This window comes from Sinohyriopsis cumingii, chromosome 13, assembly GCF_028554795.1.
Source record: "Sinohyriopsis cumingii isolate HCF-2022 chromosome 13, ASM2855479v2, whole genome shotgun sequence".
NCBI lineage: Eukaryota > Metazoa > Mollusca > Bivalvia > Unionida > Unionidae > Sinohyriopsis > Sinohyriopsis cumingii.
In genome coordinates, this window is record NC_142973.1 from 49456075 (window position 1) to 49478103 (window position 22029).

A 22029-nucleotide genomic window follows, 5' to 3' on the forward strand; every position below is an offset into this window, starting at 1 on the left:
TCATATCTTCCACCTCATAAATGAAGTTAGGTGTAGGTGAGTTTATTCTGCTTTGCTTGATGCCAGAGATTGTTTTAGCATTTTTTGTGGACGTGTCTTAGCTAATATAACACCACAATACAAAAATTACAAAGATTAGGTCTCTGCAGCCTATTCTTCATGCTTTACTGGTATCATTCAAGTTTGGCACCTATGTTGTTTTCTTGGGTATTTATGTGCTATGAGTTTTTATATGTTAATCTGTTAGGTCACCATAATAGATTAGATAGATAAAATACTTTAACTTGCTTCTTGTAGAAAATTGGATATATAATAGGTAATATAATAATAGATTTTTTTCAAGCTGCTAATGTGTGCAGTTTCTTTTTCATTTCAGCTTTCTTTAACAGATAGAAAAGTAAACATGTACACTTGCACATATATGCTGGGTTATCCATGCTTCACAGGTTTAAAAAACTTGTAAATATGGCAAATGGATAAACATGGACTAGCAACATAAGTTGTTCAGTAAGAAAATTGCATAATGCAGTCATTGAAATAATGTATTTAAATTATTAAAAACTTTGACAGATTTAGATGAGGTGAGGGTTCACTTAGAATACCCAATTTTGAATCAAAATAATAGTTTTAACTGGAAAGAGTATTAAAACGACCATTATAATCTAAATAAACTGCTCCCTTTCTCAAATTTTAATCTCTATAAAGAAGAATCCTGGAACCATCCCAGCATTGGTAAATATCATAATTTCTCAAGGACAAGACATTTTATTCCTCCCAGACTTTATTGACATATTTTTTTTCAGATATAAAGATTCCATGCACATGAAGTTTGTTGTTGGAGTCCATCAGGACCAAGAACGTGGTGCAAGATGGAATTATTGTTAAGATCCCAGACTGGTCAGAAGAAGAAAAGTTATCCAGTGTGAAGTTTTACCATCCAGGAACTATTGACTCCTTTCATATTCAGAAGTGAGTGATTTGATCTTAAATTAAAAAAATGTTTGCAGTTTTGTCAAGTTCTAGGAATTTAAATCACTGTATTCTGTTGCTGGTGTTTTTGTAATATGTGGGATTAATCAGCCATCATTAAAGATAATATCTGCATGACAGTGTCATAAAAGGTTGAATAATAATAATATATAAAATAATAAATATTGACTAATAATAATATATAACATAAAAAATATTACTGTCCAATGTCAGAACAGTGGCAGCACCATATCATCATCATCATCATCATCATCATCATCATCATCAACAGTTTAAGGTTTTGGTTAAAGTTTCTGCATTTGCTTATATTTCATTGAAAATTTGATAGATTCTTGTTATTATTAGTGTGAATCACTTTGGGATCAAAGTCACAGTTAAATAGGAAATTTGTGTTAAAGTTTAGGTTCAAGTTTTTTAATTTGTTTATGTTTTGTCAAACCCAAAATGGATTTTGTTAAGGGCTGGCGCTATCATATAGGCAAACTAGGCAGCCGCCTAGGGCGCTGATTTCAGGGGGCGCATTTTTTTTTTTTTTTATTGTTTATAAATGTTGAAATTGATATTTTCGTGGGGGGGGGGGGGCGCCAGAATCTAACCTTGCCTAGGGCACCAGATAGTCTGGTTGGGTTTGGCGCCGGCCCTGATTTTGTTCATACGTTGGCTGAATGATTGTGAAGATAAGGTAATTCATGCTTGGGCAAGCTTCCTCTACAATTTTGACCATGGGGTCAAGGTCGCATATGCCTTGATAAAGACTCAACATGCAGACCTTGGCCTTCTTGTTGTCAGCTTGTAAGTATGATATGCCATCTTGTCATATTTAAAATAAAGATAACTAACTTATGTATACTTGCCTGACATAATAATACTGATAATAATAATAATGATAATAAATGATAATAAATAGTAATAATAATAATAATATCGATAATGATACTAATAATAATAATAATAATAATAATAATAACAATAATGATGATAATAATGATAAATAATAATAATAATAAATAATAATAATAATGATAATAATGTTAATAATAATGATAATAATAATATTGATAACAATAATGATGATAATAACAATAATGATAACAATAACTGGACTGACATCTATAGATTCAGTTACTGACAGACAACTGCCATGAAAGACATGTTGAATGAACTTGTACAAGTTTTAAATTAATTATATACCTAGATGTGTTGATGTGTAAACATTACACCCCCACCATCCAAGAGCAGTGGGTGTATTCTTAAGGTGTTCTTGTTATCAAGGTTTTGCTTTCAGCATCCTGCATGTAGAGATATTTAAGTCTATCAGTTTGTCTGTCTGTCTGTATGTTTATTTGTTGGATAGGAGGATAGATAGAAACATCAATCATTTTGTTAGGGAGACACATGGCCATGGAGATCAATCATTTCCTCTTGAAAAATATTAATATTTACTATAAGTTTGATTTGACTTGTCATAACAGAACTACATAGTCACATAAAGACAGTAGGTTTCTGGATTGTTTGGTAACTGATCTAACCATCACTCCACCCAAAGAATGTAGTCTAATTACAATCATGTGTACAGACAATAGATTTCAGGATTGTTTGGTAACTGATCTAACCATCACTCCAGTGGTCCCAAAGAATGCAGTATAATTAGAGTCACATGTACAGACAGTAGATTTCAGGATTGTTTGGTAACTGATCTAACCATCACTCCACCCAAAGAATGTAGTATAATTACAGTCAGGTGTACAGACAATAGATTTCAGGATTGTTTGGTAACTGACCAAACCATCACTCCACCCACAGAATGCAGTATAATTACAGTCACATGTACAGACAGTAGATTTCAGGATTGTTTGGTAACTGATCTAACCATCACTCCGCCCACAGAATGCAGTATAATTACAGTCACTTGTACAGACAGTAGATTTCAGGATTGTTTGGTAACTGATCTAACCATCACTCCACCCACAGAATGCAGTATAATTACAGTCAAGGACCGACCAATCATATGTCAGCAGTGATTGCTGATAAGACCTAATTGAATATAGCACAAGTTGGACTTTATTTTGGCTGAATTATATAATGAGTTTTGAACATTAATATATTAAAACATTAAGGGCCATATTTTTTAAATTTTTTAAAGTTAAACTTGATGTGACTGTCACTGCTAATTTCATCATTAAATTTCAACATGTAGAAATGAACTTGTTAATGTAGTAGGTGGAGATAAAGTTCTGCAGTCAGTGTTATATGAGATTCAATGACATGAGCTTTGGACATGCTGGATGACACAAATTACCTCTTTGGCATGAACTTCAACACATTTTGCTGTTAAATGGTACATATAATCAGTTTCTTGTTTTCCATGTCAGGTGGGTGCTTGTCATTGTAGAGATATAACATCAACAATCAGTTAGGTAATTTAATGATCACTTTTACAGGAAAAATCCAATAAAATCAACAAACATGTCTGTAATTACTGGTAGTAATCCAAAATAGCTGGATATCATGAGTTGAATTCCAGCATTGCAAAACACAGGAATATTGAAGGAAACAAAATAGTTTTTTTTATTATTTTGTATGATTGTAGCTGTATATTCTCATTACATGTGGGTGGTCATTAGATGGGGTTTATGATTTTAGCTGGATATTCTCAGTAGATGTGGGTGGTCATAAAACAGGTTTTTTTATAAGCCAGCTTTGGTGGCAGCTTGACATCTATCATTTTAGTATCTGTGATAGCATCTATCCATCAACACCCATGATTAACCTAGTAAAGTGTTGAAGATTTTTGCTTTGCTAAAATAAAAGGTGGTCTCCTGTACTTTCTGTCTGTCTGTTTGACTCTGTCTGTCTGTATGTCCATCTCTCTCTCTCTCTCTCTGTTGTTTTGTGTTTAGGCTCTCCCTAGAAAAACAAGGTAAAAATGAGAAAAAGAACTTAGGTGTTTAAGAATCAAATCCAAAAATAACCCAAGAATAATCCAAAAAATTAAACAAATAGAAGTCCTGGCAATAAACGGTCCTAATGAAACTGAGTTTGAATCCCGATGAAATCCAAAATGGAAGGCGATGATGTATGCTGTGGTCAGCATCGTACTGATGTGTCAACAGTTCTTTGTTGAATCACAGAAAATAATATTCCAGTGATTCAATTCTGTGTAAATTTTGGTAACTGTCCTTGTCCAAGAATTAATTTAGAGCACAGGTATTTCCGGAAAAATAATCTCTTGGAATCCAAATAATTTGAAGAAAACAAAATAATTAGCCCCAAAACTGGTTGCAACATAAAACACTTTAACTTCTCAAGTGTTGAGGCAAGTAATCACTATTCTTCCTCAAAACATCAATAATAAATCTAGCTTCAATGCAAAACAGATACCCGGATGTGGGTCAGTCCTCTGGAAAAACCTAATTGATATATGTTATTTGTCATGTACTCCAAGTATGGCCTCAGTTTCACTTTATGAATCTTACGCTGAGAAAGAATAATTTAAAAATAAATATATATATATATATATGTATGTATGTATGTATGTATGTATGTATGTATGTATGTATATATATATATATATATATATATATATATATATATATATATATATATATATATATATATATATATATATATGTTTGCATACCCAGGTTTGTTACTTACTTGTCCGACCAAATAAAATTCTCTTACTCTTTGCTTTCTTATTATAATTTAATGGATAGCATGTTCCACCGTTGTACAATCAAGAGGGTGTGGAGATTTGTGTGTATAGTGAAGGCGATGTGTGTGCCGTAATTTGTTGGTCCTGTTCTGCTTTTCATTTGAGGAGGAATCATATTCTCCATTAAAAGATCAGTTGCAATGTTATTACATGTGTACATATTGTACTTGACATAAAATATGTCACAGAGTGTCTTTTGACAGATAATGTGGAATCTGTCGTACTGGTGAAGAAATTTTTTGGGAATTTAAGTAGTTTTATTTAAAACAGGTTTCTTTCTGCACCTTTGCCATAATTATTTCCTCACTAATTCAGCACAAAATATGGAAAAAATGTTTTTCAAAGTCTGACTTGCTTTTGTCATGATAGTAATACTACCACTCTGGTGTGATAAACAAGTTAATATTGTCCATAATTTGTTTGTTGCATGGCTAGTAGTTGTCAGTATCTCCTTATATCCACAAAATGCCTGGATTTTCTCACCTGCAAGAAAAGCCTGGTCATGCTAATAACTGCTTTATCTATAATATTGTCCTTTGATTTTCTGGATGTTTATTATTTTCAGGAACAATACAGATGAAAAGTTTTTATCTAATCACACCTTAATCTTTTTCACTAGACTTCATTAACTGCAAAACTGCTTACCTTTCATTCAATCTTTGGGCTGAACAATAATAAATTGATTTGATCAACAGAGCATATGCATAGACACCGTAACTATCATTAGTAACAGTATTTATTTTAAGGCCAATATTTCACATTTCTGATGTTGGCAGAATTTACAAGTTTTCAAGAATTTTATGCTGAAACTAATCTTCTTTTCTTAACATGATAACACGGTCAAAAACTTTACTTGAAACACTTACATGGCTTTCTTTGGAAATTCTCCAGCCTTTTTATTACATTTGAATAATATGTTCACCTACCACTTTGACTCCCTCCTCTAGACTCTGACCAAGGGGTTATAATCCAAAATCTGTTATATATATATATATATATATATATATATATATATATATATATATATATATATATATATATATATATACACAAATACACACACAGTGTGACCCCGCTATAACATGCTCTGCTTTAACACAAATTCAGATATAACACAATTTGGGTATGGCTCCTAAAATTTCATATGTATATTTTTTTCTCCTATACAGACTTTTTTTCTTTCTTAAAATTGCAAAAAGTAACATATAAATAGTTTATCGTTTTTGGGGAGTGATCACATATGAATTCTAATACAAGATGATTGTGGCATGGCTCATACTATTTCATGTACATGTATTTTTTTTGTACACAGAAAAAAGATTTTTCTTATTTAAGGTACAAAAAATAATGTGTAAAAAAGTTTAGTCAGTGATCATGCTGGCTTTGCCAATATCTCAAATAGCAGTTTATTTTCCTTACTGGTGACAAAATATACCATCTGCTGAGGTTTTTTTTGTGACATTTTTGTGACATTGTTGACCATTTAATCTTGTATATACAACCTTTGGTTTGAAGTTATTAAATTCAGAGGCATCATGAAAGGAAGCTGCAAACTTGATAATAAAATGCACTGGAATTTATCTATTGTTAGATATGTAAAAAATGTGGGCTGCAAACTTGATAATAAAATGCACTGGAATTTATTTATTGTTAGATATAGAAAAATGTGAGCTGCAAACTTGATAATAAAATGCACTGGAATTTATTTATTTTTAGATATGTAAAAAATGTGAGCTGTAAACTTGATATAAAATGCACTGGAATTTATTTATTGTTAGATATGTAAAAAATGTGAGCTGCAAACTTGATAATAAAATGCACTGGAATTTATTTATTTTTAGATATATAAAAAATGTGAGCTGCAAACTTGATAATAAAATGCACTGGAATTTATTTATTGTTAGATATGTAAAAAATGTGAGCTGCAAACTTGATAATAAAATGCACTGGAATTTATTTATTGTTAGATATGTAAAAAATGTGAGCTGCAAACTTGATAATAAAATGCACTGGAATTTATTGTTAGATATGTAAAAAATGTGGGCTGCAAACTTGATAATAAAATGCACTGGAATTTATTTATTGTTAGATACATAAAAAATGGGAGCTGCAAACTTGATATAAAATGCACTGGAATTTATTTATTGTTAGATATATAAAAAATGTGAGCTGCAAACTTGATAATAAAATGCACTGGAATTTATTTATTTTTAGATATATAAAAAATGTGAGCTGCAAACTTGATATAAAATGCACTGGAATTTATTTATTGTTAGATATGTAAAAAATGTGAGCTGCAAACTTGATAATAAAATGCACTGGAATTTATTTATTGTTAGATATATAAAAAATGTGAGCTGCAAACTTGATAATAAAATGCACTGGAATTTATTTAGTTTTAGATATATAAAAAATGTCAGCTGCAAACTTGATAATAAAATGCACTGGAATTTATTTATTGTTAGATATGTAAAAAATGTGAGCTGCAAACTTGATAATAAAATGCACTGGAATTTATTTATTGTTAGATATATAAAAAATGTCAGCTGCAAACTTGATAATAAAATGCACTGGAATTTATTTATTGTTAGATATGTAAAAAATGTGAGCTGCAAACTTGATAATAAAATGCACTGGAATTTATTGTTAGATATGTAAAAAATGTGGGCTGCAAACTTGATAATAAAATGCACTGGAATTTATTTATTGTTAGATATGTAAAAAATGTCAGCTGCAAACTTGATAATAAAATGCACTGGAATTTATTTATTGTTAGATATATAAAAAATGTGAGCTGCAAACTTGATAATAAAATGCACTGGAATTTATTTATTGTTAGATATGTAAAAAATGTGAGCTGCAAACTTGATAATAAAATGCACTGGAATTTATTGTTAGATATGTAAAAAATGTGGGCTGCAAACTTGATAATAAAATGCACTGGAATTTATTTATTGTTAGATACATAAAAAATGGGAGCTGCAAACTTGATATAAAATGCACTGGAATTTATTTATTGTTAGATATATAAAAAATGTGAGCTGCAAACTTGATAATAAAATGCACTGGAATTTATTTATTTTTAGATATATAAAAAATGTGAGCTGCAAACTTGATATAAAATGCACTGGAATGTATTTATTGTTAGATATGTAAAAAATGTGAGCTGCAAACTTGATAATAAAATGCACTGGAATTTATTTATTGTTAGATATATAAAAAATGTGAGCTGCAAACTTGATAATAAAATGCACTGGAATTTATTGTTAGATATGTAAAAAATGTGAGCTGCAAACTTGATAATAAAATGCACTGGAATTTATTTATTGTTAGATATATAAAAAATGTCAGCTGCAAACTTGATAATAAAATGCACTGGAATTTATTTATTGTTAGATATGTAAAAAATGTGAGCTGCAAACTTGATAATAAAATGCACTGGAATTTATTGTTAGATATGTAAAAAATGTGGGCTGCAAACTTGATATAAAATGCACTGGAATTTATTTATTGTTAGATATGTAAAAAATGTGAGCTGCAAACTTGATAATAAAATGCACTGGAATTTATTTATTGTTAGATATATAAAAAATGTGAGCTGCAAACTTGATAATAAAATGCACTGGAATTTATTTATTGTTAGATATGTAAAAAATGTGAGCTGCAAACTTGATAATAAAATGCACTGGAATTTATTGTTAGATATGTAAAAAATGTGGGCTGCAAACTTGATAATAAAATGCACTGGAATTTATTTATTGTTAGATACATAAAAAATGGGAGCTGCAAACTTGATATAAAATGCACTGGAATTTATTTATTGTTAGATATATAAAAAATGTGAGCTGCAAACTTGATAATAAAATGCACTGGAATTTATTTATTTTTAGATATATAAAAAATGTGAGCTGCAAACTTGATATAAAATGCACTGGAATGTATTTATTGTTAGATATGTAAAAAATGTGAGCTGCAAACTTGATAATAAAATGCACTGGAATTTATTTATTGTTAGATATATAAAAAATGTGAGCTGCAAACTTGATAATAAAATGCACTGGAATTTATTTAGTTTTAGATATATAAAAAATGTGAGCTGCAAACTTGATAATAAAATGCACTGGAATTTATTTATTGTTAGATATGTAAAAAATGTGAGCTGCAAACTTGATAATAAAATGCACTGGAATTTATTTATTGTTAGATATATAAAAAATGTCAGCTGCAAACTTGATAATAAAATGCACTGGAATTTATCTATTGTTAGATATGTAAAAAATGTGGGCTGCAAACTTGATAATAAAATGCACTGGAATTTATTTATTGTTAGATATATAAAAAATGTGAGCTGCAAACTTGATAATAAAATGCACTGGAATTTATTTATTTTTAGATATATAAACAATGTGAGCTGCAAACTTGATAATAAAATGCACTGGAATTTATTTATTGTTAGATATGTAAAAAATGTGAGCTGCAAACTTGATAATAAAATGCACTGGAATTTATTTATTGTTAGATATGTAAAAAATGTGGGCTGCAAACTTGATAATAAAATGCACTGGAATTTATTTATTGTTAGATACATAAAAAATGGGAGCTGCAAACTTGATATAAAATGCACTGGAATTTATTTATTTTTAGATATATAAAAAATGTGAGCTGCAAACTTGATAATAAAATGCACTGGAATTTATTTATTGTTAGATAAAAAAAAATGTGTTCATATTAACAAACCATCTTAACAGTGCATTGTTATATCATAATCTGCTTATTCTGACATCTGGTGTGAGTACTGTATGCTGTGAGATTTTTTCTTTTAGACATTTCTGGTAGTGGAAATCAACTGGACAAATCACTATCTCATGACAAAATAGTGTCAGACTATCAGCCACTTGCTAGTAATTAATGCATACATAAATACACACACACACACACACACACACACACACACACATTATTATTATTATTAAAATTGCAGTTATAAAGTGCCTTAGAAAATATTTCAAAATGTCAGTATAATAAATTTCTTTATCACTCTTGCCTTGATGCAAGCATGACATGGTAATCAATTTGACAAATTGTACTTGTCTGCTCATCTCTTTGTCTGCTTGGCCACAACCTAGATTAAGAATAGTTTTAAAAATTTATAATTTTTTGCTTAATGTTAAAGATATTTTTAAAATTTCTAGCTAAATTAAAGGCAGACATGACCAAAAGGGAGTCTCTGGAGTATTCTGGTATTTAACCTTTGATCTATTCCAGCAACCTTGGAGAGGGGCCCAAAAATCATACAAATCTTTCCTCCATGTTGAAATTTGAACTTTCATACGTTGAATGAATTCAGAGATCTATTGATTTCCATAGATTTTCTCTTCTTCTGAAGCAAAGAATATGATATATATTTCAAAATGTATCATACAGATTACAGATGACAGGTCTCTGTGGCTTACATTTCATGCTTATTGCTTGGTATGGTCCATTGTTTTGTTTGCCATTATCTTATGTCCGATGGCCATCCATTAGCACAAGTTTGGTGCTGCTACTCCACCATAACTACTCGGAGGATTGCCATGAAACTTTACACCAACATGCATGCATGCGTGTGCACACACACACACCTTAATGTCTAATTTATCATAAATGCAAATGGTGATGCCCAGACGTTCAACATAATGCCACAGCAAGCATCTTGAAAATGTTTTCATTGCTACTCCTCCTGAATGGATGGTCATATCAACATGGGGTTTATACTGATATACTTATAACGATGCCTAGTTGTTCCTAAATGGGAATGTTGCCAAGCTGACATCCAACATGGCCATCACAGTAGCCATCTTGAATATTATGCTATCACTACTTGTGCTAAACAGAAAGTCATATTGCTTTGGTTTTTTCCAAGTCTTCTTAATGTTGTCTAGTTGGGCAGCATTAAGATGGTTCCTCTTGGACATCCATTATGGTTACTGCAGTGGTTGTCTTGAAAATCCTGTTGTTTATTACTACCATATCAACAGGAGGTTTGAAATACTTATGATATCCAGTTTTTCTAAATGAACATGGTGCTCACCTGATGTCCAAGATAGCCACCATCTTGACAGTCTTATGGCTATTCATACTGGCATTGGGTTCTCAGTAGAAGACGTTTTATGATGTCTAGTTGGCTCTAATTGAAATTGGTGCTGCCTGAAAATCTAATATGACCATGACAAAAGTTTTCACTGAAAGACTTTTTATGATGTTTAATTGGTCCTAAATTAAGATGATGCTAATTTGAATTCTTGTATGGCTGCTACAGTGGCCATCTTGAAAATCTTATCGCTACTCCTCCTATATGACTAGCTATATTAACATGGCTATGAAATCTAGATTGTCCTAAATAAAAATGGTGCAGCTCTGAAGTCCAATATGGCAACCATGACCACAGTCTTGAAAATCTTATCACTATTCATCCTGATGTTGTATCAACATGGGGTTTTCACTAAAAGACTTCTTGATATGTCTTGCTGGTCCAAAATAAAAATGGTACCAGTCTGACATCCAATATGGCAGCCATAATAAAAATTGTGTTATCACAACAAACACTTGAACATAAAATCATGTTGATGTGGGGTTTTCACCAGAAGAATTCTTAAGATATCCTGTTGGTCTCCCAGTGTAAAATGGATTATCATTGTGACATAGGATTTTCACCATTTAAGCTGATAGGCAAGTTTTCATTGTGAGGGGACCATACTGTAAAGGCATATGCCAGTTGTGGGCACACCAAAGTTTTGTAGGAAATTTTAGGTTTTCATGATGAAATTTGATGTTCTTGTTGCAGGAGTCCAGATTTTTTTTGTACTTTTCTGGTGATATGAGTGTGCTCCAGGAAAAGTTGTTTGAGATGTGTGCAGCTAGGTATTTGGCAGATTTGACAATTTCTAATTGAATGCCCTGAAGGAAATACTCTGTTGAGATAGTTTTCTATGGTTTGGTAGTGTATAAAATGTGACATTTGGAATGGTTGAATTTCATATCTCACCTTTACTCCCCATTTTTTTTCAATTCTGCCAGGCAAGTTTGTGATCGATTTTATATGGCAGCCATGCTATGTTACTGATTTTATTTCTACACAAAAACTCAAGTTGTTTGCTGTTTAAAGTTATCAGAATTTGGGAATGGCTTGCACTTGAGTTAAGGAAGAATTCTATCAATTTCAGGGTCTAAAGGTTGAAAGACTAGGTCAGTCTGACTTGAAAGAAGAAAAATAGTTTTTGCACAATATCATTAGTTCTCGATCATCAGCAATCACTAACTGTTGTGGATGGCTTGTGCTTGGGATAAGGAAGAAGCCTATTGATTTTGGTGTCAAGGTGAAGGTTATTGTGGGTAAAAACAAAATGGTTTCTGAGCAATAACTTGAATTCCTCACTATCTATAATTATCAAACTTTGTGGATGATTTGCATTTTTTGTGGTAAGGAAGAGCTCTATCAGTTTTGGGGCCAAATAGTCAAAGGTTAAGGTCATAAGAAGATAAATTATGTCCTCACAATAGCTGGAGTTCCGTGATGTCTACTGCTATTGAATTTGTTGATGGTTTGCACTTGGGGTAAGTAAGAACCCTATAGATCTCTGGCTCAAAAAGGTTGTCCTGAAGAAAGGAGAATCATTTTCACACAATTGTATTAATTCTGCATAATATACTTGAACCAAAGTTGGTGGATGACTTTAACTTGAGGTAAGGAACATGCCTATTGATTTTGAGGTCAAAAGGTCAAAGGTCACAGTTAAAAAGGAGGAAGATGGGTTTTGCACAATAATATTACTTCTGCATCACAGCCATATTGAAGTATTTAACTGAATGGCATTGTGTCTTCAAGGATTTTGCAAAGAAAGCAGGTTAATAATTTGCTAGTTTGTGTCTTTCCTTTCTTGGAGATACGTAGCAATTTTTCAGTAGCTGTGCACTTTTGAACTAAATTTGTAATATTGATGGCAATTCCATGTGCAGTACTGGTATTTTGAATATAGGTGCCAGTTCCATTTGTAGCATTTGGAGGGCAGTAAGGTCTTTTTTGGTCTGGTACTGCTGGATTTAGTTTCTGCATTTTTGTTGTTGTTAGTAACATGTGTAGAACTTAATTATACTCAGGCAGATGTCAGGTTCTGAAATGGTACCTGGATGTTGCGATCATATAGATTTTTCAGGTTTTGTTTTGTGGATCTCTCCGAAGTGGTGATTTGGGTGTAAACCCAGAGTGAAAATGTTTGTTATGTCCACCTTAATTTTGTTGTCTGTGTATGTAGCACCATTTAAAAACAAAAAGAAACTACATGTACTATACTTGAATCTTGTTGATAGTGTTGTAGAAGGGAAAATAACTTTTTGCTATTAAAATTCTTGAGACATTTTTGCGTTCGTATGTTGTAGATTTGGTGAGCTGTGATCCTCATTGTCATCAAACCAGATTTTAATATTAAATTTAATGTTTTGTTGTGATTGTTTTCAAATCTACTGTCTTAACATTTTGAATTTATCCTTTTTTCCAGATTTGTTTGGTATTTTCAACATAATTATTTTCTTTTCTGTGACTACCTACTTAGTTGCATGTGATCAGGTGGAGACCATGCCTGCATTTAATCAGGGTCAGGATAGTGTGACTAGGGGGGTCACGATGCCGTATGTATGTCTGTGGCATGATGCCCAGTGCTAGACATCACTATAAACTGCCACATTGCAGACATCATAGTGATATGACTCAAATTGTGATTTGGAATTTTTTTAAACGTAGCTTTAAAAATATTTCTGTCATTTTGCTACTATGTCTGCAGTGTGACAGTTTATAGTGATGTCTAGCACTGGGGCATCACAGACATGTAGCATGACATCCCACCCAGTCACATTATTCTGACACCAGGCTGACCACTAACCTCTTAATACTGAGCGCCAAGCGAGGCAGCTGTTAGTACCATTTTTGTAAGTATTTGGTATGACACAACCAGGGATTGAACCCACGACCTCCCACATCCAAGGTGTTCAGCAACTACAATTTCAGCAACTACTCAACAGAATTTTGCTTAATATTTTTACCAATGATTTTGATTTGCCATTAAATATGCCACCTTTATTATAAACAGAAGGAAAAGAAAAACTTTAAATGGCTTTAAAAAAACTGGTCAAAAGAATTTGATACAGTTTGAAAGAAAGCATCTGACTATGAATACCTCTCAAGTTCATGCAAATGATGCTGGCTGCCATTATTAAAAATATGGAATAACTCTTAAGCAACTTTTTCTATAAAGATCTGCTAAACTTGCTAAAGAGCAAATTTGACATAAACATATTACAAGCAATGAAGGTCTGCCATCATATATGGCCACTTTTGCTAAAAAAAATATAACAAACATTAGCTGACTTCTGCAACACTGCTCAACAAAATTTGACCAAAGAACAGAATATATACTGGCAGGAAGGTCTTTCAAGTTCTTATAAATGATGTTGGTCCACTATCAAATAAGGTTACCATAAAAAAAAAATGGAAAAGAGAATTTGACCAAAATTTGATAGAAAACACCTTGGTATGAAGTAGGGTGAAAGGATACACCTGTGCCACATAATATATCAAAAGATAATCAGTATCGATACACAATCAGCCTACAATATGATACATTATTGATACACATATAAACTTGATGGTCTTTCCATCTTTAGAAGGTCTGTCATTGGTAGGTGATGCCCATTTATGTGTGTTGATATATTGGTTGCATTTCTAGTATGCAGATTATAGACATGGTCTTAGCATCTACTTACAACCCATTCTAATCCAAAACAAAATAACAAAATTACATTGAAACAGACAACCAGTTAGTTCTAATTATTTTAATTCAACCTTGAGGTCATTTCAGGCAGCCCCATTTGATTGGATACACACTTGGTTACCATGCCCTTTGTTCTGCACTGCATGACTTCTTAAAAAGATTTAATTACCAATATCTTGTTGAACTTGGAAGACATGTTCAAAACAGAAGAAATAGTGCAGTTTCCTCACTCAGAGAAAATCTCATCCCGAGCAAGTCTTGGTGTGGAAGTGGAGATGAATACCAACAAAAACTATCACGTTGTACTTCCTGCAGATGCAAAACAACTACTGTTGTCATAGTCACTTGTTTATGTTACTGAAGAAGGAAAACTATTGACAACACTCACTCCCCATCTGTAACATTTTTTAAAATCAATGTACACATGGTGACAAACTCATGTGGTTTGAAATCTACCCCCTTAATGATTTTGTGCCAATTTTATTTTTCTGGTATTCCATTGGCATGTTCATTGATTCAATATCTCAATGTAAAAAGAAATTTCCAATTTGCTTCAGAAGCATGAAGTTTCTTTGTTGCGTTGTCAGTACTTTCTGTGTATCATGCAGGGAATAAGCTACATTAAGTTCTGACTGGTGGCTATAATGGACTGTAACAAACTATAACCACCAATCAGAATTCAGTCCAGCATATATCACTGCGTGACAAACTGGAAGTGTATCCATCAAATTAGACTCAAGTAGACAAAATACAAATCAACAGAGTAACTTCATGGAAAGTGTTTATTAATACAATGAGTAAACTACTTCATTATACATGGTTAATGCTTTTCAAATGTCACCTTTGTGCTGAACATACAGATGGGATAAGATAATTAGCATGGAATTGGTGGGAGGGAATATTATGAACCATATGTGTATGTTAATTTTATTGAAGGTGAGCAGGAGTTTTCAATAGGTTTTTCTTTTTTTACTAAAAAAATTAGTGCCTGTGCCTATGACATCTATCTCAGATAAATTCTGAATAAAAAGGTAATTATTTATGACTGCTGAATATTAAAGTAACTTTAATTTAGCATTAAGTATCATTTTGTGTTGATTTTCCACCTCTTGTATCGATATATGTATCAGCATGGCAAAAGTATTGATGCATCAGTGTATTGATGAATTGTTTCACCCTTAGTCTAAAGGCATGATTCAGATCAGTTGCCCAGTTTTTTATAATGGCTGTTGCAGAAATGAGAAAAACGTTTAAACAACTTCTTTTCAAAAAGTGATTGACAGAATTTGTTCATGTTTTACAGATAGCATCATGGTTTTGGGCCATTTGATTCTGTATAAATTATGCTGATCTGTCATCAGATATGGTTGAAGACAGTAGAGTAACTTCAAATAGCTATTTTCTTGACCAAGTCAACAGAATTTGAAGAAAATTTTGACATAAATCACCCTACTTACTCAATTTGTTTGCAAACTACTTTTGCTTATGCATGTGATTCTACTGGCAGGAGGACAAAATACTGTTTTAAAGGTCATTTACGGTGCATACGATTTTATAGTTGAAATATACCACTTTTGAAAATTAATTTTGTTAACAATTCAAGGAAAGAAAGAAAAAAATATCTTTAAACCAGCATTCTATTTGACGGCTCCAGTGGCCTGGTGGTTAGATCATCTGCCTTGCATGTGGGAGGTTACAGGTTCGAACCCCAGCCAAGTCATACCAAAGATTTATACATATGGTACTAGCAGCTGCCCAGCTAGGTGCTCAGCATTAAGAGGTTAGTGTTAGGACTGGTTGGCCTCATGTCAGGATGTGACTGAGTGTGATATCTGCTAAAATTGTCTGTGACATCATGCCCCAGTGCTAGACATCGCTATAAACGGTCTCACTGCGGACATTGTAGTGAAATGACTGATTTTTAAAAAAGCTATTGTTAAAAACCCAAATCACACACACACATGCATTCACACAGACACACGCACGTGCACACACACACACACACACACACACATTCTATCAATACATTACAGAAACTAGCCAGTCTACTGCAGCTGGAACTGGTCTACCAATGCAATGACTGATGCAGTGATGCATGCTGAGTATAGTTAGAGTAAGAACTGTTAAACAGCAGCCAACATTTGTACACAAACTGTAAATTGATTAACCTATTGTAATTTGGAGAGTTTAAAGCCATTGACTGGATTTGTTTGGAGGCGTTATAAGTAGTACAGAGATCAAAGCTGGTCCATGATTGATTTTGAGTCTTTGATTAAAAATTGGCTGACCTTTGGCAGAGATGTGATAGAAAGGAGAGATCGAACATTAATAATGACTTTGGCAGATATTAAGTCAGCTCTGCATAAATCTTTGAAAATAAAAGTTAGTAGCATCAGATTTAACATCATGTAAGAAATGTACTGACAGGTGCGCCTTGCTTATGGATTTTACCATATTGTATAGACCGTATTGTATTTTTCCTGCACTTCTTAGTACGTTATTTTACAAGTAATGACTGGCTAAATTGATTATAATTTTCATCGGTACCTAAAACTGGCAGAATTTGAATAAAAACAAAGTTCTTTGTAGGAAAAATTATTGACTATATAGTGTGTTTAACATTGCATCAAATCTGGCCCCTCCTTTCTTGGATCTGTTTACGTTTTGCATGTTTACTGTAATTTAAAGTTTGTTCCGATAGGCTAAAGAAGAAGAAGGAGCAGGTGTTTGAGAGATTTAATGCAAGAAATTACACTTATTGGCAGCTGTTGGTGATAATTATTGTTACAAAGAAATTTCACTGTAATTTAGTTGGCACAGTGAATGTGAAACAAACTTTTCCCCATCTATGTTCTTGAATTGTTGTGTTTCATTTGACCACTTTTAGATGTTGTCATTGGCAGATAAAGTGGATTACAGCTGAAATATTTGGCTATGTATGTTATAGGGTATATTACAAATGAAATAATTTGATTCAGATTGAAATGATAGAGTGCATAGAAAATAGTTAAAACAAGCAACACTAAATGGGTTTACTACCAGCTGCAGCCTTTATTAGTAATTTTCACCATGAATTCATTTTAGTGTAATTTAATTAAAATGGGAAATATGGATTTGCCTACGTGTAATATAAAGTTGTCTGCTAGCTCATCCTTAAAATGGGTATTTTTTTCACCACTTGAAAATCATGTTATTGTTACTCCACCTGAACAGAAGGTCATATTGACAAGGAGTTTTTACTAGAAGACAACTAATGGTTGGCTGACCTTTTATCCCATATGACCACCACTGTGGCCATCTTGAAAATCGTGTTGCTAATCCTCGTGAATGGAAAGTCATATTGATGTGGAGTTTTCATTAAAAGACTTCCTATGATGTACTAGTTGGTACTAAACAATAATGGTGCTGATCAGCCAATATGGCTGCAAGAATGGTGATCTTGAAATCATTTTGTCACTACTTTAATCTCCTGAACAGAAAGTCATATTGACATGGGGTTTGCACGTGAAGACTGCTTATGATGTTTAGTTGGTCCTAAATGAAAATGGTGTCATTTTGATGTCTGATTTGGCTGCCACATTGGCCATCTTCAAAATCTTATTTTTGAGCATGAAAAGTAATATTGACATGGCATTTTCAACAATAGACTTCTTATCATGGATTATAGTTGGTTGAAAAAGAAAATGGTGTTGATCAGATGTCCAGTATAGCCACAAGATCTTGAAGATATTTTTATCATAAATTGTAACTTCTGAATGGATGGTTGCATCAATATGGAGATTTTACTAAACAACTTTTCATGATGTCCATTTGGTCCTAATGATGCCATTCAGACATTCAATATGCCCACTGTAGTGCCCATCTTGAAATTCTTGATATCATGATTTCTCCAGGATGAATGGTCATTGATTTGTAAAAAAATATGATAGGAAAAGATTTAATGTTGGCATTATTAAAAACAACATTTAACATATGCATTAATGAACTTTGAAAAACAATTGATGTACACAGAAAGCTTGAGGGAGGTACTCTTGCTTTGATTTGTAGAAAATAACACCTTATTCTGTCCAACATCTTAGTTTTAAAAAAAGTTTCTTGAGATAAAAAATGCAAAATATCCTGGCCAAGAACACCGCCACCGTTGAAAATTAAATGGTCAAACCTTTAGGGTAAATCCCCACTGATTAAGAACCTAATAATAAGATGACAGGGAAGATAGCAGTTTCATTTTTCCTTGAGTTATCATTGATTTTTTGCACAACAACCTTCATGAAAAAGAGAATGAGAGATGATGAAATGAAAATGTTAATTCAGTAAGTTTCAGCAGCAAAAATGCTTACCGGTAATCCAGTTCTCTTGACAATAACAAGGCATGGAATGTGATTGTATGCAAGTTATGTCCAAACAGAAGAACAATTTTCTCTGTCCAGGTTTCGAAGCTCGACACTGTCAGTCATTGTGGATTTAACAAACATGCATTTCTGGCAAGCTAAAATTGTAGTATACATAATACTTCTTTTATTGCTTTGGATAAAGTGTCAAATTGGCAGATGAAAATTTAAAATGCATATTGTGTCAAAAGATGAGTACCAGTCCCTGAAAAAGCTCAGTCAGCTTCACAAATTTTAGATTTATTATGGCCTTTTTTGACATTGTCAGATAGGACTTATAAAGCCTTTCTTGGGTCTTGCTTTTTGATTAGCTATCACCAGCTAATTAGACACAAAGAATCACTGGAAGAATATTACGGATTGATCATTTAAACTTGTAGACTTGAAAGTGTGACAGTGCATGTAGATGTATAGTTTAGATTTGAAAATGTGACTATAGACACTGTGGCAAATGGACAGAGATGTACTGTGTAGACTTGAAAAGATGTATAGTGTAGACATGAAAATGTGATAATAGACAGTGGCAGAGTATAAAGATGTACAGTGTAGACTTGAAAATATGATGTATAGTGTAGACATGAAAATGTGACTATAGACAGTGGCAGAGTACAAAGATGTACAGGGGCCCAGAGTGGCCGAGTGGTCTAAAGCACTCACCATTATGGATCACTGCCATCTCACCTCTTTCTGCGTATGTTCGAGTCTCGGGTTCGGCCTATGTGGGTATGTAAGAAAGCTGGCAAGTAGCTTCTTGTGGGTTGGTGGTTCTTTCTAGGGTTTTCTCGGGGTTTTTCTTCACCATTAAGACTGGCCGCCATGTATAGCCTATCTTGTGCTGAAAAAGGGCCTTAAACCCCACAACAACAACAACAACAACAACAAAGATGAACAGCATAGACTTGAAAATGTGGCTTTAGACACAGTGGCACAGTACAGAGATGTACAGTGTAGACTTGAAAATGTGATTATAGACAGTGACAGATGTACAGGTAGTGTATAGACTTGAAAATGTGACTTTAGACAGTGACAGAGGTACACAGATATATAGTGTAGACTTGAAAATGTGACTATAGTCACTGGCAGATGTACAGAGATGTACAGCATAGACTTAAAAATGTGGCTGTAGACACAGTGGCAGATGTACAGAGATTTCTGGTATAGACTTGAAAATATGACTATTGATACAGTGGCAGAGTGCAGAGATGTACAGTGTAGACTTGAAAATGTGACTATAGTCAGTGGCAGAGGTACACAGATGTACAGTGTAGACTTGAAAATGTGACTATAGACAGTGGCAGAGGTACACAGATGTATAGTGTAGACTTGAAAATGTGACTATAGATAGTGGCAGATGTATAGAGATGTACAGCATAGACTTAAAAATGTGGCTGTAAACACAATGGTAAAAGTACAGAGATTCCCAGTGTAGACTTGAAAATTGGACCATAGACACAGTGGCAAAGTACAGAGATGTACAGTATAGACTTGAAAATGTGGCTTTAGACAGAGTGGAAAATGTACAGAGATGTACAGTGTAGACTTGAAAATGTGAGTATAGACAGTGGCAGATATACGGAGATACAAAGACTTGAAAATGTGGCTATAGACACAGTGGCAGAATACATTGGTTAGGTGTTGTAAGAATTATAATGTCACTGTCATGTGGTTTGGGGCTGTTTTGCCAAAAGTACATGACAGTGACATTATGATAAAAATCTAAGAAGGAATATACCTTATACTGAGCATGTTTGACTTTTAATGGCACCTATTAAGGTAGAATGGAGGAAGCTGGTTGTTAGGTCTTGTGCGGTGCCCCAACGGTCTTCCAGACTATGGGACTGATGATGATGATGATGATTAAGGTAGATGACATGGGTTGGACTGGGTGGGTATCAAACCTCTGACCCTTAAATCACAAGTCTGATGCTTAGCTATCTGTGCTCCTGCAGATTCCCTAATGCTTGGGTGCTCATTTATATTCCAACAAGGTCATGTCGTAATAATATCACCCACCCACCCCTTACAAAAATGTGGTATTTAATTAAGTGACATGAATCACATTGTAATTGTTCTCAGTAGTGAAAAAACAAAATCAAATGGAAGAAAGTATTAAGTTGCAGTAGTAGATTTTTTTTGTAATGAATTTTAGTGATCCATGACTCTACCTATATGATAAAAGAGGCTGGATTATGTGGGAAGGATTTATAGTGAGGGACCTTACTTAACGGTATTTTTTACCATACATACATAACATGAGAGGTTGCTTTATACTGAAAGGATTTATAATGAGGGAACACTGAACAATTTCATGCACATTATTCTGGAGTGTATTGTTGCACCAAATATATTTTGAATTGAAAAATTACTTGTGTATCCTAACAGTTATGATTCTGTATTATGCAGCTAAATAAGATTTGAGTTTCCAGAACAAAAGTCATCAGGTAAAACTATTTTCATAAGTGACACCCAGTTCTGTTGATTTTCATATTTTGCCTCAATCACAGCAGTCTGTTTATGTGGCAGCTTTGCCATCAGGAAACGGTCAGCCAGTTTAAGATTTTACTTTTTTAATGAAGCCAGCTTAAGTTTTTTGAAAGAAATCCAAAATTTCTTGTCTGAAAATATTTGTCCTCTTTCATGTTTTTTTTAACCACATGTACACACTTGGTGAGTAAAGATTCTCTTCCAGCACTGAGAAGCAACAGTTGAAGATTATGATTGTTAATAATTTCTGCTAACGAGTTGGAATGATAATGGATAGAGCTTCTCATTGGTTTAAATCCCTTTATAAATCCATAATAGGATCAGAGATATTTAATTATTACAGATGGTTCAGTCTGTGTGCTCCACCAACCAAATCACAGAGCCAGCAGTTTGGTGGCAGAATCAGATCTTGGATTTGTCAGTGATAATGTGTCTTGCCTCACATTTCAGTCAAATACATTTGAATCATTTCAGAGCACAGGTACTGCAGTGCATGTTGGGTAAAATGAAGTTGAATCAAGAAAGAATAGTGATGTTACAATAATATAGAAAAATTATTAGGTGATTGCAAGTGGAAAACAAGATCCACAGTAGATAATGGGAATAATGAAACAGTATCCAAAGTATTTGTAGTTCATGGAGTGGA

The 22029-nt window shown here is 33.1% G+C and overlaps 1 protein-coding gene across 1 annotated transcript in view; it reads left to right on the forward strand.

The window, feature by feature from the left end:
- The first annotated feature begins 817 nt into the window (after nucleotides 1-817).
- Nucleotides 818-22029, forward strand: part of LOC149785519 (protein cycle-like) — a 161053-nt gene continuing 139841 nt past the window's right edge. Inside the window, exon 1 of the mRNA XM_089931201.1 lies at nucleotides 818-969. The gene's annotated coding sequence lies outside the window, so the exon portion shown is untranslated. The remainder of the gene's footprint in view (nucleotides 970-22029) is intronic.